This window comes from Musca autumnalis, unplaced genomic scaffold, assembly GCF_047663935.1.
Source record: "Musca autumnalis isolate F117 unplaced genomic scaffold, ASM4766393v1 scaffold_4, whole genome shotgun sequence".
Lineage (NCBI taxonomy): Eukaryota > Metazoa > Arthropoda > Insecta > Diptera > Muscidae > Musca > Musca autumnalis.
In genome coordinates, this window is record NW_027411977.1 from 2,371,451 (window position 1) to 2,388,631 (window position 17,181).

At 33.4% G+C, this 17,181-nt stretch overlaps 1 protein-coding gene and 1 long non-coding RNA gene across 12 annotated transcripts in view; one reads left to right on the forward strand and one right to left on the reverse strand.

Moving 5' to 3' along the window:
- The window catches only part of LOC141404086 (uncharacterized), a 128,605-nt gene extending 111,551 nt beyond the window's left edge, over nt 1-17,054 (reverse strand). The window contains exons 1-3 of the long non-coding RNA XR_012412943.1: nt 14,283-17,054; nt 12,248-12,597; nt 9,745-10,150 (exon numbers count right to left, since the gene is read on the reverse strand). This is a non-coding gene — a long non-coding RNA (uncharacterized lncRNA). The remainder of the gene's footprint in view (nt 1-9,744; nt 10,151-12,247; nt 12,598-14,282) is intronic.
- fwd (phosphatidylinositol 4-kinase beta fwd) overlaps nt 1-17,181 on the forward strand; it is a 158,371-nt gene that overhangs the window by 1,327 nt on the left and 139,863 nt on the right. For 7 of the 11 annotated variants that reach the window (XM_073987327.1, XM_073987321.1, XM_073987323.1 and 4 more), the window contains exon 2: nt 312-741. The gene's annotated coding sequence lies outside the window, so the exon portion shown is untranslated. Of the gene's footprint in view, nt 1-244; nt 742-17,181 lie in introns of all 11 variants that reach the window. The other 4 variants (XM_073987322.1, XM_073987329.1, XM_073987325.1 and 1 more) reach the window with 2 other exon arrangements.

A 17,181-nucleotide genomic window follows, 5' to 3' on the forward strand; every position in this document is an offset into this window, starting at 1 on the left:
ACTTATCAAATAAAGGAGGAATTTTAGTCCATTTATTTTTATTACATTCTTTTAAATCCATGATGTACATTAAATAATTTTAACATTCTAAATGGTATTAATAAATTAAATGATTTGTCATGAAATTTTACATTTCATACATTTCGTACATTTTCATTCCCTCCATCACTACTATTTTTTGCAACACCGCTAAAAAAATGGTGATGCATGCATCAAAAGTCGCAGCGTGTGTACAAGCCCTTAGCCACCAAAAGAAACCATACAAAATATCTCCAAATGCCCGAATAACAAAACAAAAATAAAATAATCAGTAGGTAGTCTCAGCAGTAGAAGAGCGCAAAGATAAAAAGAAAAGCCCTAAGAAAATCGACTTGCACATCTATGTACCTACCTTCTTCGTAACAACCATCAATGAAATAAAGGCAATAAAAATATTCACGAAACTATTTTTGAAGAAACGGCGACTGCAAAAATAATACTAAATAATAGTTGCAACAACAACAATAAGAAAATAAATAAGTGTTTAATTATCAGACAACAACGTAAACTACTCCAACAAAACCAATTACAGAGAAACACCCCAGAGAGGGAGAGCGAAAAAAAAATTAACAAAACAAACAAAATAGTAAAACAAATACAAGTGAAAGTTTTGTTTTCTGGAAAAAATTATAAATTTGTGGAAATAGTTACCCCGTCAGTCAGTTTTTTGTTTAAAGGATTTCCACGCAAATTGATAAAAAGGTGAGTTTTTTTGTCGATTCTTCTTCTTCGCTTCGTTTTGTGAGAACATAGCGCTCAGAACAAGCAGCTACGCCTTGATTATCAAAAAAATTGACCTTTGCTTCCTTTGTTTGTTGCGAATTTCTTCCCCGCTTCGTTGTATTTTGCGCCTTCTTCCTTTTTCTGTTTTTCTGTTTGGCTTACCTTTCGTGTTTGTTCGTGTGTTTATGAAAAAGGGCGCTCCTTTTTTTCATTCATCCTTTTTGGGCTTGTCCTTCGCATACCTCAGTACCACGAGTTAGGTAGGTGCGTTCTCCTTGTTTTGTTTTCATTTTCTCTTTCGCCAATTGTGGCAACTTGATTTGTTTTCTCTTCGTTTTGTTGCATTGTTGCCGTTTGTTGTGTTGCTGTATATGGCATGGATTTGTTGCTGTTTGTATTGTGAGCGAATGAGGGACGGGTCTTGTTTTCTTTCATTTGTCGTCGTTTATTTGTGGCAAGTATTTGTGGAAACCAATGTTGTCTATTTGAAAAAAAAGATTCAATACAAATATGACATTTGGCGTTTTTAGTACTTGTAGGATTTGATTTCTTTTGCCATACGTAGTTCTTGTTATGCAGATCGCAACGTTATACCTATGTTTGTACAGGGGAATTTTATGGAAAATTAAAGGCCTTCGGAAATGTGCAATACGGATGCAACAAAACACGGCTAGGCAAACAAAAATTGCCTTATATTTCCTTTACCGACCAACCGCAGAAAAATATGAAACGTTTATCAAAGGTAGTGCTTTTCATACCGATTCCAAGGATGTAGGTATAACTTTTGTTGCGTATATTTCCCGAGATATAGGTCTCCAAAGTTCCGAAAATTCCCTTGGCTACTTGGAAAAAGTTTACGTTTTAAAATAACATTTTGTTTGCTTAGCCGTAAATTACTCCTGTCCGTAGGAGAAAATCTTAACCCGGCTATTGAAAACACTTACGATTTAAAGGACATTTTTGTTGTGTTCGAATTCGATCAACCAAGAGAGGGGAAGGGTTGGAAGATTTGGAGACGTTCCAGCGAAGATCTATCGGATTAACCCGGGATCAACTTAGATACATAGATTGTAATACAACTTAAATTTTGAATACAATACTGTATTGGAGCTTCAGATTAAGATAGATAAAATAATTGTCTTGCATTTTCTACCCAACATTAATCATCAAAATGTCTTAATTTCATTCAGTATTCATTTAAAAATGACTGATAAGCCTAATCTTTTCACATCATCTTCTCGAAATTGATGGATGTCTCTACTTAAAAACCAAAGAGAAGGCTACCATAAAACAGTAAAGTATAAAACCCTAATAGAAAAATTTCAAACAAAAGAATTTTTGTTCCTTACCCAAAATAAAAATAAAGAAAATGTGTAAAAAGACGCATAATAAACCTTTCAAAGAAAAATAACAAATAATTGTGTAGTTTGGTGTTGAAATTATCACAAATGGAAAATCTCCACTCAAATATCACAAATCGAATTTATTTATGGTTGCCTTAAGGGGAAGGTTCATCATGCCAGCCAGCCTTTTTCGTCTTCTTAACATTCCGTTCACAGATTAGATCGGTACATTTCTTCTTTCTCTGCCGAAGAACATTTTTCCAACTGTTGTGTTGTGGTTTTCTCGTTACAGTGTTAGAACAAATTAACAAAGTGTTTTCTTTGGAAAAAATGTAATAAATTTTTCTCAAAAATAAACAGTAAATGAAGAAGAAATGTTAGTGAACAAATAACACATGCCGCACACATATCATCTTCTGGAAACGCGTGTAGACTCTGAGGGAATTATGACGATGACAACAACATTGTTTTGGATTTCTTCGGGCAGCTTGTAAAATTTCTCTTATCACACCAGATAAGATTTGGGAAAATCTTAAATATTTACACAAATTCAGAAATTACAAGTGCAGGGTCATAATGGGTAATGAAGAACACACAAAACCCCTTCAAATTGTTTGAAATACGTTGTTTCTTTCCTTTTTCTTTGTAAATAAATACAAAAAAGAGTAAATTATAAGTCCACGTACCAGGTGAAGAATAAACATTGCTTTCAATGTGAATACTTTGTAGGTGTTTGTTGTAGTTTTTAATAAAAAAAACCTTCATAGGGCCGCTGTCCTTCAAAGGTTAGTGGGCTAGTGTAAAATAATAAAAACAAATTTAAAGGCCATTGCTTGTTTTTTTCTTGAATTTTAATTGATTTTGTTTTTCTTATATTGCCCATAAAATGTAATTTTATGACCCCTTTTGAAAGAATATGTAACACCTTACAGTTTTTATATTTGCCTATTGTTTCAATTAATTTAACAATTAATCGCGATAAGATAATAGCTGTTGCTGGAATTTTGTATCAACTGTTCGCTTTTCTTAGCTTATCAAAATAGTTAGCTTATCGCCCACCAAAGAGACTTCACGTGATGTCACAAAAATAATTCATTTATTGGCCCTACAAATGTACTCTCGTCCATCTTTTGCCAGTATAAAAAATCACATTTTTCGTTTTGAATAACTGCGTCAGAAAGCATTTGAAATGGCTTATTTCAATTTAAGAATCATTGTGCTAAGTGAGCAATTGTTAGGAATTGTTGGTTATTTTTAGGCACTTTTCCAAGAATTATTAAACAAAAAATAATGAGTTTTTTTTCAATTATTTTTCAATTAAATCTTCAGAAGTTGTAGGTTTTTACCGAAATTTATAACTACATAACTACATATGACCAAAACAGTCTGCCAATGAAAGCAATGAAGACAACTTTAACCTGTTTTGGTCATATGGACCAATTAAGGTATGCCATAGGGCAAATACCGCCTTGGACCCCAAAAACACAATTTCAAAAGTAAAGCACAGAGGAGACTCTGTTGTGGCATGGAGTTGTATGAGTGCTTCCGGTGTAGGAAATCGTGTCTTTATCGAAGGAAGGATAAGTAGTATAATTTAAACATTCTGAAAGGATAATTTGGATTTGGGACAACATTCCAATTTTATTAATATATGAGCCCGAGTAAAATCACATATTTTTTCCAAAATTGATGCTATGTAACTGTACAAAAGTGATTCAAACACCTCCCCGATCCCCGGATTTGAAACCTATAGATAATTTATGGAGTATTTTGGAGACAAATATAAAAAATCGTAACATCTAAAGTATAGGAACCCTGAAAATGCATTGCAGGAAGGATGGGGAAAAATTCCGATATCTTGCCCCCGAAAACTTAGTTAAATCTTTGCCAAAAAGGCTAAAAGCTGTAAAGGATAACAAAGGATGTCATACCAAGGGGTGAAACCCTAAAAAATCGTTTTTGTTTCATGAAAAATGTTGTTTAACCATTTTTATTTTTTTTCTAAATTTACCTGAATTTCGTTAATTTTATTTTATTATATTTAAGTTAAGAAGACACTAATGTAAAAATATAAAAAGGAATGAAATCGCTATCATTAACCAATTCGTAGCAATCGCAGTTTTAATGAAAGAAACTGAAGTGTATACTTTTGACTGTGATTCACTGTATATAAAATGAGTTTTTCTCAAAATGGAACTTTGAAATCGGTGTCAACTCTAGCTCGAAAACCAATCAACCAATTGTCATAAGTGAGCGGGCTTATCAAGGACATCAAAAACTAGTGCTTCATAGATCGATTTTATTTTAGAATTTTTTTTTTTGTCCCACAATTGAAATTTTGACTTTTTTGTCCACCATTTCAGTAAAACTTAATATTTTTATACCCTCAGCATTTATGCTAACGAGGGTATATACACTTTCATACGGGCAAAATGTGCCTCATCGAAATAATGGTTTTAGACCCCAAGTATGTTTGGACGAAATGTGTTTCAGACAATTTGGAGTCGATTGAGCAATGTCCGTCCGTCCGTCTGTCTGTCTGGCTGGCTGGAGCGCACGATAACTCTCGAACGGATGAACCGATTCGGTTCAAATTTTGGCTTTCGTAATATTTTGCCCAAACTTAGTTTAAGTTCGAAGTTGAGGTATATCGGTTCACTCCTTGCGGTACCTCCCCCACAAAAGTTCGAAAATGTTCGGAAAATTTGTGCGCACGATAACTCTTGAAGGGGGTAACCGATTTGGTCCATACTTTGCCCATCGTGGAGCATGTACCAGACTTCGATCAGGTTTTAATATGGACTCAATCGGTCCACTCTGTCGGGTACCTCCTACACAAAAATTTGGAAAAGTTCAGATTAGGACCATCTCTCGAATCGCTTTGATTTTTTGCTTTAGCAACTTGTATTCACTGCCCTCCATACGACGGTATAAGTTTCATCAGGGGCAAGTCCATACTTCCTGAGAAAATAGCCTGAAAGTTGCAAAAAAAAACCCTATGACACCGTGTGAGGAGGTTGGAGGGCAAAATAACTCTCGAACAGGTCTGCCGATTCGGTCCAAAGTTTGGCCTTAGTAATATTTTGCCCAAGCATAGTTTAAGTTCGAAAATAAGCCATATCGGTCCAGGTACCTCCCCCACAAAAGTTCAAAAATGTTCGGAAAAATTGTGCGTACGATAACTCTTGAAGAGAGTGGCCGAATTGGTCCATACTTTACAAATCCTAATATATCTACCAGATATAGATCAGGTTCAAATATGGACTATATTTGTCCACTCCATCCGGTACCTCCCACACAAAATTTCGGATACATGTTCACTTTAAGACCTGCTCTCGAATCACTTTGATTTTTGTTGAAGCAACTTGCATTCGCTGCCTCAAATACGACAAAAAAAGTTTTTTAGCCGCAAGTCCATACATCTTGAGCAAACAGCCCGAAGGGTGTAAAAATCCCCTATGGTACCATAAGTAGTGGCTGGAGATCTACTTCCATAATAGTCAATGTCGATCCATTCCTTTTAGTATCTCCTCCCCAAAACTTCGGATCTTCAATCCTAATCAAAATTTTAAAAAACCCCCTAAATACATACGTTTTTTGGGAAAAATTGTTTCAATATACAAAACAGGCTGATGGTATATCTCTGTCGGCGAGATGCCGACTGATACTTTTTTACTTGTTTGTCCACCATTTCAGTAAAACCTAATATTTTTATTTAATCGGGCTATATAAGGAGATTCACAGTCGCTAGATATAATTTTTTCAATAGAATCTCCTTAGGTCATATAGCTCGATTAATTAAATTAATTAAAAATCTCACAAATAATGGACTTTGCCCTAATATTAAAAAAAATCGATCGATGAAGGACTTGATATTTATGTTCTAAATAATCCTACAAAAATATACACATATATCCATTAACGCACTGCAAAATTCTTAGAAGTAGATTAAAATGTGATCTTTCAGATAAAAAAAAATCGACTAAATTTTTTTGTAATTTTCTTGGAAAAAAATGAAAAATGAATTTTTTGGGCTTTACAACAGGGGTCACCCTTTAAGAGCCCCTTCCGAACAGGAGATTCTAAAATTCAGGAAGCACAAAGTCACTTACCTTGATTAAAAAGCTGAAATATTTGTTACTAATTTTTGGCACGGGAACACAATATTATTATTCTTTCATCCAAATAGCTGGGATCATTATGCTTGACATAAAAAAAAAATCGCAAAAAATTTACGATATCAGATTCGATGTATTTCCCGAAATGTGATGATATTGCATTACAAAGAAGAGAAAATCTGGTCAATGATTGGTTTACAAATCAAATTGGAAAATCGTTGGTGCTGTTAATTAAGCTACGCACTGTAACATGTTTCAAGTTAAAGTTGCCAGCCATAACATAAACACCTTGCTCTAAAAATATCAAATTTGCTGCTTGTTGGCCAAAAAATTTGAAGCACCTACCAAGCGGTCTTTTTGGTACGTACCCCCCTGCTCACCAAACATGTCTTGCTTGACGTCCGTCCACTTGTGTCAGTTCAACTTACATCCATTTAATTATGTTGAAATGTATTTGTTGTCGTCGTTGTTGCTTTATTTCGACGTTTCCATTTCAACTTGTCATTGTGTGTTTATTGTTGTTGTTGCTTTGTAAGATGATTTCGTAAAGCCCAACCAAAATCAAAACACATTGCAAGCAAAACAAACTCCATAGAAACCAAACAGAAAAGTAACAACAACATTCAAAGCCACAACAAAAAAACGCAGAAAACTTGCCGACCAACAAATAAAGAAAAGCAAACCAAAAACAAAAGCTATATGCCAAGTTAACTTGAAATTACAGCGTTGTTTATTTTGATTTTTTTAAGATTTAGTTTTTTTGCCTTTGATAGCGGGTTTTTGGGATTTGCTTAGTTTTTCGTTTTTTTTTGCTTTGTATTTGTGGGCTGTAACATAACATAACAACCAACCACCTCAAGTCATTGAACTTTTTCAAGAACGTAATTTCTGTTGATGGTGGTGCTGAGTTACGGAGGCTTTTTTACCTGTTTACTGTATATTTTGGATTATTTCGGAGTACTGAGTAGAAGTTGTTTGTGTCTTATTGACATAGAAAAAAATGTTGTAAACAAATGGAAACAGTATCAGCAATAAGCTGTTGGTCGAAGAACATCCATCGTTTTTTTTACTTTGGAATAATTCTTTCATTCAACACTCATCAGTGTCGCATGAGTAATTGTATTTTACAAAATTTTATGAAGATTACAATAATCTTATTGAAACATCAATTCCTAACGATGCGTAAAGTAATAAACTTGTAAATATGTTTGTTTTCACTTTCTTTCATCAGACCCTAAAGCTGTTGTTAGGTGCTTTGGCATGTCCAGCATATGAAAATGTTTATTAAAAGTTTTGCCAAAATATTCATGACAGACAATTTCAACAACTAAGAAAACATAAACACCGGAAATTTTAAAGGCATAAAAAGAACCGAGATGCCTGTAGTACTCAGACCCAACAATTGCATAATTGTTAATGCCAAAATAAAATATAAAAAACACATATTTTGTCCATTGCATTGGAGGGGCGGGAGGGAGGCTTTACCGCAACGTTTTTTTTATATTTTTATTTATGTAAAAGTGAAAGTCTTTCTTCATATGTGTGTTGTTTACTCAACACTTACCAACGTCGTGATTGCAATGAAGTCGCGGTGTGTGTATATTCAGTCAACACAGATACTTATGAGTATGAAAAAATCACTGAGCCATGATCGATAGAAAAAATAAGCTCGAGACATGTGCGATATTTTCGTTCATCTCTCATCGACATGGATTTCTGCATATCTGACTCTATCTCTCTTTCTTTTTTCTCAGGCGCAAAAGGAAAACAACACTAAAATTAATTTTCTGCAAAAAAAATGCTTTCCATAGAAAAGAGATGTGTGCAGGTCTTTTGCACCATTTTGATGAGTGCGAATACTTACTGTGTCGAGAAAAGAAATTTTTAAAAGTGGCACTGTTGATTGAAACATTTTTTATCCCAATAGTTCGCTTTCCAACGAGGTTTTCATTTTATTGCGGAACACATTTTTATGTAGACACAATGATATAAAACTTCAACATATTCTTTGAGAATGTAGAAAATTCAGTTGAACCTCTATTATCCGTGAATCGATTATCCGGGAACCTCCATTATCCGTGATAGAAAAGAAATGTTGGACATTTTTCCATTTCTTCTATTTTTCGTTATAAACTTCATTGCCCGGGAGTAAAAACACACTTTCCAATTAATCTGATTAAGCAAACAGAAGGTAAACAAACGAAAACTGGAAATTCTCCCGTATTACACAATTTGTGTATTTAGGGTATCACAAAAACCATGGAACAAAGTCCATTCAGATGAATCTGATTATGATGATATTATGTATCCTTCTAAAATTTGGTGGATTACCGTAACGAATTTAATAAAAATTGCAGATTTTCATATTATTGTACAACACTATGTAATTTTTACTTAAAAAATATGTTCAAAAACTGCGTAAAAGCATTGCCTCCATTATCCGGGAAAATCGATTATCCGTAATGCCTCCGGTCCCGACCATCACGGAAAATCGAGGTCCGACTGTATAGAACATGTGATGCATTTTGACCACTTGTTTTTCTTCAATTTAAATTGGGAAGATTTTTCAAGTGGAACGGGGTGTTATAGCTCTGGAACAAGTAGAATTCAAGCTTTCTTGTCATACCTTCAGCCTTTGGTTGGATTAGGTCCAAACTTTGCACCTCCTAAAAACCGGATAATCGATTATTCTTAATCGACTTTCGGAAGACGGAGTCAACTATTATTCGTAGTCAACCATTAGTCGTATTCTATTATGCGTATCGTGGTCGACTATTAGTCGTAGTTGACCATTGGGCTTGCTCAAACTGCGTAATCGAAATTACTTTTTGTATACATATAACCATCACGGATCGCATCAACGAAAATCGTTGATTATATTCGATTATAATCGATTTTCGACGGTTACGATTAATAGAAAGTCGAGTTTTAGAACACTCTTAAATAATCGAAAATCGAAAAACCGATTATTGAATTTCACTGCTTATCTCTAGGACATCCCCCGCAAAATTTCAAAAATGTTCGCAAAACTGAAGTTTATGAGCAGGTCTTGTTTTGCAATGTTTACAGAAGAAAGTCCTTACAAAAAAAAAATGCTAAAATTTGGATTAAGTTCAGGTTCGCATAGTTTTCTTCTTTCTTGTCACCACGGTACGAGTATAACTTTTTTGATTGAGGATCACACAAATTGTTGGCATAGGTCAAATTTTTGGTATAGCCCCCATAAGACGGTACCTTTTTTTTCACCAGTTTTGAACGCTTTATCCATGTTTGTCAATAAATTGAAATCAAGATAAATGTTCCATAAGTACCAAAAAGACGTAAATTTTTAAAGTATCAGTTTCTGGTTTAGGGATAGTTAATCGATATTAAAAGTCGAGGTTATTTTAAACAAATTGTTTTCAATTAAAACCATCTCTTGTGCCAGACACTGAAAATAACACATGAAAATATTTTAGCTTTTAGGAGAGAGCGGATTTGAAGGAGCTCCCTTTCTCCCTTCTTACCCATAAGCTCAAAACATTTTCATGACAATTTTCATAGTCTGGCACAAGAGCATGTCATAAAAAATGTGAGAAGGAAAATCAAAAGTCGACCATGAAAAATCGACATTTCGATTTTATACATATCACAAGGAGACTTAAATTTTTAGACTTTTCCAAGCAAAGAATCGACTAATCGAAGGTCGACTTACCAATCCCTATTCTAGTCGAAGACCTAACTTTCGACGAATATAATGGTGAATAACTCATATTCATATTCTCGGACAAAGTCTATAAATAACATGTCATTAGCGGAAGGGGCTTCCGAATTAGCGGAAATATGAAATTATATTTTTAGATGTCAATATAAACAAATATTTGGATTCCATATTCCTTTATGTCACAGACTGAGCGTATATCCTTTTGTTTTATTAATTGAATGAACCTTTTGTGCCATGGTAGAGCAAGAAAAGGTAACAGCAATCAATACCCAGCTGACTGAACTGGGCTGTAATGTTAGTGTCAAATTCCATACGACATTTTTTATATTTATTTCTATGTTCATCAGGGATATACATATATTTTTTGAAGAACAAATATATTCATCAGAAAAAAACTATTTCCCATAAAGACTTCTTCATATAAATGACATGTAACCTCCTCCAAGTCCGAACGACGTTCCGCACACTAAAACACCGCTTATAGAGGCGGTACAACATTTGTTAATATGGTGTGGTATTTTGATAAGGTTGAAAAAAGAAAGCCCTAATAAACATGTGTTTTTTGATTTCAAAAACAAGACATTGAAACAGCTTCTCATTTTTCAAAGAATTTCCAGCGACCTCAAACATATTTGCAAGAACTATACTTTCTGCGAAAAATAATGCATTAAGTGGAATGATATGGAAACATTCAAATTGAAAATCTAACGAGTTTTCATTCATGTTTTCCAAAATATTCAATCAAATGTAAAAAATATTAGTTTTTTAAATTCCAATAATTTATAGACATTTCCTTATTTTCCCAGCAAAATTAAATGGAAGTGATTCCATGTGAAATCATGATTTCACTGGTTCTTTTGCATGAGTGCGAAAGGAGTCGTGAAAGATCCCATCTTTTTCATCGAATTTTCATGAGTGCAATTGACGTCGTGAAAGGTCCGATCTTTTTCATCGAATTTTCATGAGTGCAATCGAAGTCATGAAAGATCCGATCTTTTTCATCGAATTTTCATGAGTGCAATTGAAGTCGTGAAAGATCCGATCTTTGTCACAATATTATCATGAGTTCAAATCAATTGATAAGTAACCGCACAATAAATTATCAAATACTCATATACCCGAATAATTGTGTACTTGCAAAAGTAATTGTTAAAATGAAAATAAAAGTCAGATGAAAGTGGTCGATAGTGGCAAAATTTATATATTTTAATTAAAAATACAATGTAAATTGATATAAAACAAAAGAAAAATATATTTTGTGTTTGGAAACCTGTTTCGTTTTGTGGATATTAAAAAGAAGTATGAAAAAGACGTCTATAAACCACGAGCTTCCCCAGCCGACCAACACCGATATAGTAAAACATATCGAGCTGCAATTATTGGGTTGGTTGGGCCATGTTAACAGGATGGATAAAGATGCCACCGGCATATGAATACGAGCCATTTGACGTTATGCGACCCGAGGGAACAAAACTCCAATGGAAAGATCACGATATCACAAGCATGGCATGCAAAGTGAGAGAAGCAAAGTAGGAGATCGGTAAAATAAGTATAAAAGAGACCATAACGTGGTAACTATTACAGCTTTTTCTTTTGAAATAAAATAACAGAATTCAAATTTATACTAGATTTCCCAAACGATGAGCTTGGTTCAGAGATTGACACATAATTTATCGAATATTGGAAAAACGGAACCCCCCAAGTTGAAAGAAGTATCTTGCAGCCATCGGAAGAGATAAATATGATATTGCAGATTAATATAATATATAATTTTGAAAATTACATACAAAATAAAGAAAAATAACATCTGGCGATACAAATCATCTGCGCATTGTATTCTTATTAATTCAACAAATTACATAATTGTATTGCGAATTTTATTTCTGATTGGCAAAAATCCGGATCCAAAGCATTGGTGCAAGAAGCCATGACGATGAACTGGTGCAAGAAGCCATGACAATGAACTGGTGCAAGAAGCCATGACAATGAACCGGTGCAAGATGCTATGACAATGAACTGGTGCAAAATGCCGTGACAATGAACTGGTGCAAAATGTCATGACAATGAACTGGTGCAAAATGCCATGACAATGAACAGGTGAAATCAGGTGTCACTCCCTTGTAAATTTCATCGGTGATTCACCTAAATTTGCACCTATGACAAGTCACTTGCACCTATGATTCAACTCATGATCTGTCATCGAACATTTTGCTGGGTTGTTTACATTTATATTTGACACTAACGTTACAAACAAAAACAAATTCCTATGTGGTTGTTGTTGAGTTGTATTTGTTGTAGTACTTTACCTGGTTTGTTCTAACATGCTCTTGTGCATTGATTCCAAAAAGTTTGTCCCATTTATTGTTCTCTATTTCCAAAAGTGTCTTTTACGTTCGTAGATTTCGTCTCATAATGTCATGTGTAACAAGTGTGGATATTTTCTACAACCATCTTCAGCAGAAAATTGAAAAGATTCCCTTGTTCGAAATCTCGTTTGATACGGAACTGTTCCTAATGGTACTCAAACTCCAACATAGCTTGGAACAACTTTTACACGATAGGGCAAATTATCAAAAGATATTGTAGTTCTAAAACATTCTATAAAAATTCTGTAATTGCTACTACTGGATACCGAATGCTTGGAAATTGCTGTTTTCATAACCTCAACAAACTACATATACAGTGCTGCTCAAAACATTTGCAACTGGAATGACTAGTTCATATTTTATATAGTTCTGAGGTAGTTTGTGGATTTGAAATGCCAATATTTTTGTAGATTGATTGTTTATTGAATCCTTTTTAAAGATTTAAAAATTTATTTGCAAAAATTTCACTTATTTTACAAAAAATATTCAAAACAAAGCTCAAACTCACTTTTGGTTCTGCTCAAAACATTTGCAACTGAGAAAATTTGATTCAAAATCTGAAGAAACTATATTTGTTTTGATAATATATTGTGAATTAAACATTTTATTTATTATCTGGAGACATCGTAAAGGAAACCAGATAACTAAATAAATGAATATATCCTTTGGAATCCTGTGCTCTAAGGATAATTGTAAAATATCAAGGTTTTATTCGATATTTAATAGTCTAGAGTCCTGATTTGAGTCCCGGAACGTCCTATATGAATTTAGATTACTATATCTGATTGGGTTCGACAGGAACTTAAGCATATTTTCAAAAAATTACTAGTTTTACGTGTTTATATATACGTTTAGATGCGGTATTATGCCAAAACATTCTGTTATACGACAATTCTGGCGTGTACATGGTGAGATTTTGACATGCTACCTGTCCGGATAGTTGTTGGATCTGGTAAATATCTCGACCTCATGTATCCTGTACCATTTCTGTCCATCAAAATACCTCCAGGGCATTATAAACCACCTACTAGATTTTGGGTCAACTTTTTCGTGTAAGGGGACAAATTCTATTATATTTCGTTCTGGTGAACAATCAAATTTTTTCAAGTCATATAACTTAAATATTGATTTATATCGAGGAGAAGTACTAGGTTTTACTACTCCAAAAACATAACCACACATTTTTTTGCATAATTTCTATGAAAAATTCCACTTTTGTTGGAAATTACTGTTTTCCCAAAATTTGCCTATTTTGGTATACCGGTGTACCGGGTATGGCATGGTATGTATCGGAGGTGTTTGCATCGATTTATCGGTGTCAAGCCTTTTTTTAACATCTGTTGATGACCTCTGAGGGTTCTGCTTAATAATTCGTATAATTATTTAATCATCCCCTGCAGCAGATGTTGTTGTCCTTGCATCTCCTTCCCATCTTATGGCGATTTTAGTTCTTTTTACGCGGTATACAGATCTGTTTAAGATATTGTGATGTTCCTATGTTTCTTTTTGGACCTCGTTGGATCCATAATTTTCAAAAATTACCATTTTAGCAAAGCGTTGATAAAAATTTCTGGTCATAATTTAAGTTTTTCTTAAAAAATTAGACATGTCTTGTTTTCGGCATACTTGTCTATCAAAAGTCAACATATGTGCGATAAAATTTACTCCTCATGAAAGCTTGTTGTCCCCTTCTTCTGCTTAAAAACAATTTGATGCCAATCAATACAAAAAACTCGTAAAAAATTAACTAATAGATATTCGTACCACGGAGTTGCAAATGTTTTGAGCAGGCTAAAACATGTGTTCCTCCGATATTTCACACATTTTTTAAACATAAGTGTTCATAACTGAATAATCCTTTTTAAATCTTGAAAATATGGTTAATAAATAATCAAATAACAAAAACAAACATATTTCAAAACATAAAATGTCCCTATTAATACACTGAATGTGATATAGGCATCCAAGTTGCAAATGTTTTGAGCAGCACTGTATGTTCATGTGTTTCAAAGTCTTTTTCTTTTGAAAATTTGTCGCATTTCATTCTGACTCTGGTGAAATAATTATATATTCTTACTTGGGATTGTGTTTAGTTTGAAAGCTATAAATCACTGTGTATTCACATATGCAAAATGAACGACTTTATATGAAACAGTAGAATTCACTTGCAAAAGGAAAAAAGGGAAAATTTACGAATTTTTAGCAGGTTCTGAAACAAAGCTATAATTGCTTATTTACTATTTACCAACTCCTCGTTATAGTTTCCTTTCATATATCCTTAATATTCGTATTTAAACCTGGAATAAATTATCACACGCCTCTAATATCTCAAACCAATTTCATTAATTATTATCATTAGTTTTTTTCTCTCTCTTTCTCGTTTATATTCCTTTCCAGTAGTACGTATTCTAAAAAACGTTTATATTCTAACATTAAAACTAATTTATGCTAAATTTATGAAAATATGCTACTTCTCGGAGTTCAATTTTGCCTCCGTTACCGCTACCAGCAAAACGTACGTCCATTCGCCTACGGAAGGGCAATAAAAACGAAAGTTTCCTTGCTTATCTCTCCACAGAATGCCGCGGCATAAAAATGTGGAAGAACACGAAACACCATCGCGCCAAAAATGTGAATTAATGTGAAATTTATGTTAATTAGGCGAAGAAGGAAAATACTGAGAATAAATAAAATATTACATTAGAATTCATAAGCAATGGACTAGGAAATTAAATATTAATTAAATTATACCACCTCCAACCATCAAGAACAAGCAATTTGTGTAAATTCTTAAAATTAGTCAGATATGCATATTTTGGGGAAGTAACTTTGATTGGCAAAATTCAAAATGTTATTCAGAAAAAAATCGTCCAAAGTACAAATAATCTTCAAATTTTTTTTTTTCTTTTTAAGTGCAAGTGCACCTAAATATGTATTTTTAATATTTGTATCATTTTATTTATAACACATACATATATATGTTATGTACATATGTACATCCAATGTTTATTCTGGTTTCTGATTATTTATTTATTTTTTATTCAGAATTTAGTGTTTGTCCTGATACTTGGCAATATTTACCTCTCATAATCATCCCATACATATTTACCACATTCTCCTCATATTGAATAATAAGTGAATTGTTTGTAAACAAAAACAAATACAATTTGATAAATCGAAGTCATTAATTTGAAAGAAGAACATCGGATCATTTAGCTTCTTTTAGAAGCGAAAACCAATTAAAATATAAACAGAAAAAAAGAAAATAAATTATCCAATCGTAAAAGTTAAATCTAATGCATTTTCAAAACTCAGCAGTAACCAAGGGTTAGGATTAAAAATATGCAATTTTAGATTCTTAAAAATCTCTTCGAAACAACAAAGTATTTTTTAATTGTTATTATGGGTTTAGGCGATTGATTCAATCGGTCGTTATATTAACATTGCACGAATTAAGTCTTTGTTGATTAGAATTGATTTGTGAACTGTGCAAATTTTGAAATGTGTTGTGTTACTCCTTTAAACCCTACAATTATATTATCAATGGTCATGTGTTTCCTTATCCAAATATTTTTCTTGTTTGTTCGTTCTCTCATCACACATTATTTAAATGATGATATCAAAAACCTGTCTCACAACAATTTCTTGATCTCGTCTTTGATGATTGTTGTTATTATTACGGTTATTGTTCGTTCGGAAACAAGAAAATCCGTAATAGTCAGTTAGCCGTTCAGTTGGTGATTTGCGTCAAGAAATAACACCAAATTTGAATACCAATATAATTTCCGGTTTACAGTTGATTCTCCACTTAATCCAATATCAAATGTATTTATTTAAGAGCCAGTAGTCAGCCCGCCAGCCAACGAACAACCATCTGGTTTTATGTTTATATCGATGACGATAAAAAAACAAAAAGTGAATGGCAGTGGAGTGCGCTTTTTCAACTCCAAACATTCCAGTTTAGAAGTAACCAGAATTTGTCGTTGTGAATACCAATTGGCCGACCAATTGGTAAGGTAGATTTTGTTCAATGCAGAAATACAATTTTAAACTAATCCCCCTCCTGTCATCAAACAAAAATATTGTCAATGGAAATGACTATTTTTGCCAATATTACTTGCATAGCTGGTGATGATGACCTTCCTGGTCGGTCCATAGACCACTGATTTTCAGCCAAGCAAAAAGTATTTCCAGTTCACAATCAAGCTACTTAACCTCCATTGAAAGCAAAATAAAAAAGCTTGTTGTGGTATTTGTTTCGATAGAATGCTTCGAACAACAATTGTCATTGCGCTATTGGACCAAACGAACGACAACAAAAAGGTAACAGAGGTACGAACGGTGCGGAGGTTTGAACTAAGAGCTGTTGTTACTTGTATTCTTCTAAGATTTCTTTACCGTTTGCTATAGTCTTGGGTAATTCGATTTCCGTTTACCAACAATTGTTATCACAGGGCAAGGAAGGGGACATGTAGGAGGTCGTTGTTGACATTTTTGGGGGTTTAATTTGGTGGTGTATTTCTTAGTAGGTTGGTGGTATGTTATTATTGTGTTATCAATGTTATTGTTGTGTTTGAACAATATTTTGCCAATTGTCAATTGTTATTATTTTCCTGTATGTGATTCTTCTTTTTCGCATTTGCCACATACATAAATCCGGTACATAAATATGTAGGTATGTATTTGGCTTCATTGTGTATGAAAACTGTTATTTTTTCAATTGTATCCGTTGTGTTGATATTCAATTAAAGAAAAAAAAAAACATTAAAATCTTCAGATTTTCAGACAAAAATTACATATTATTAATAAGCGGTTTTTCAAACGGACATAAATCGCACACGAACAAGTTTTCTTTTGGATAACTTCCGTGTTTGTCCTTTCATAGCCAC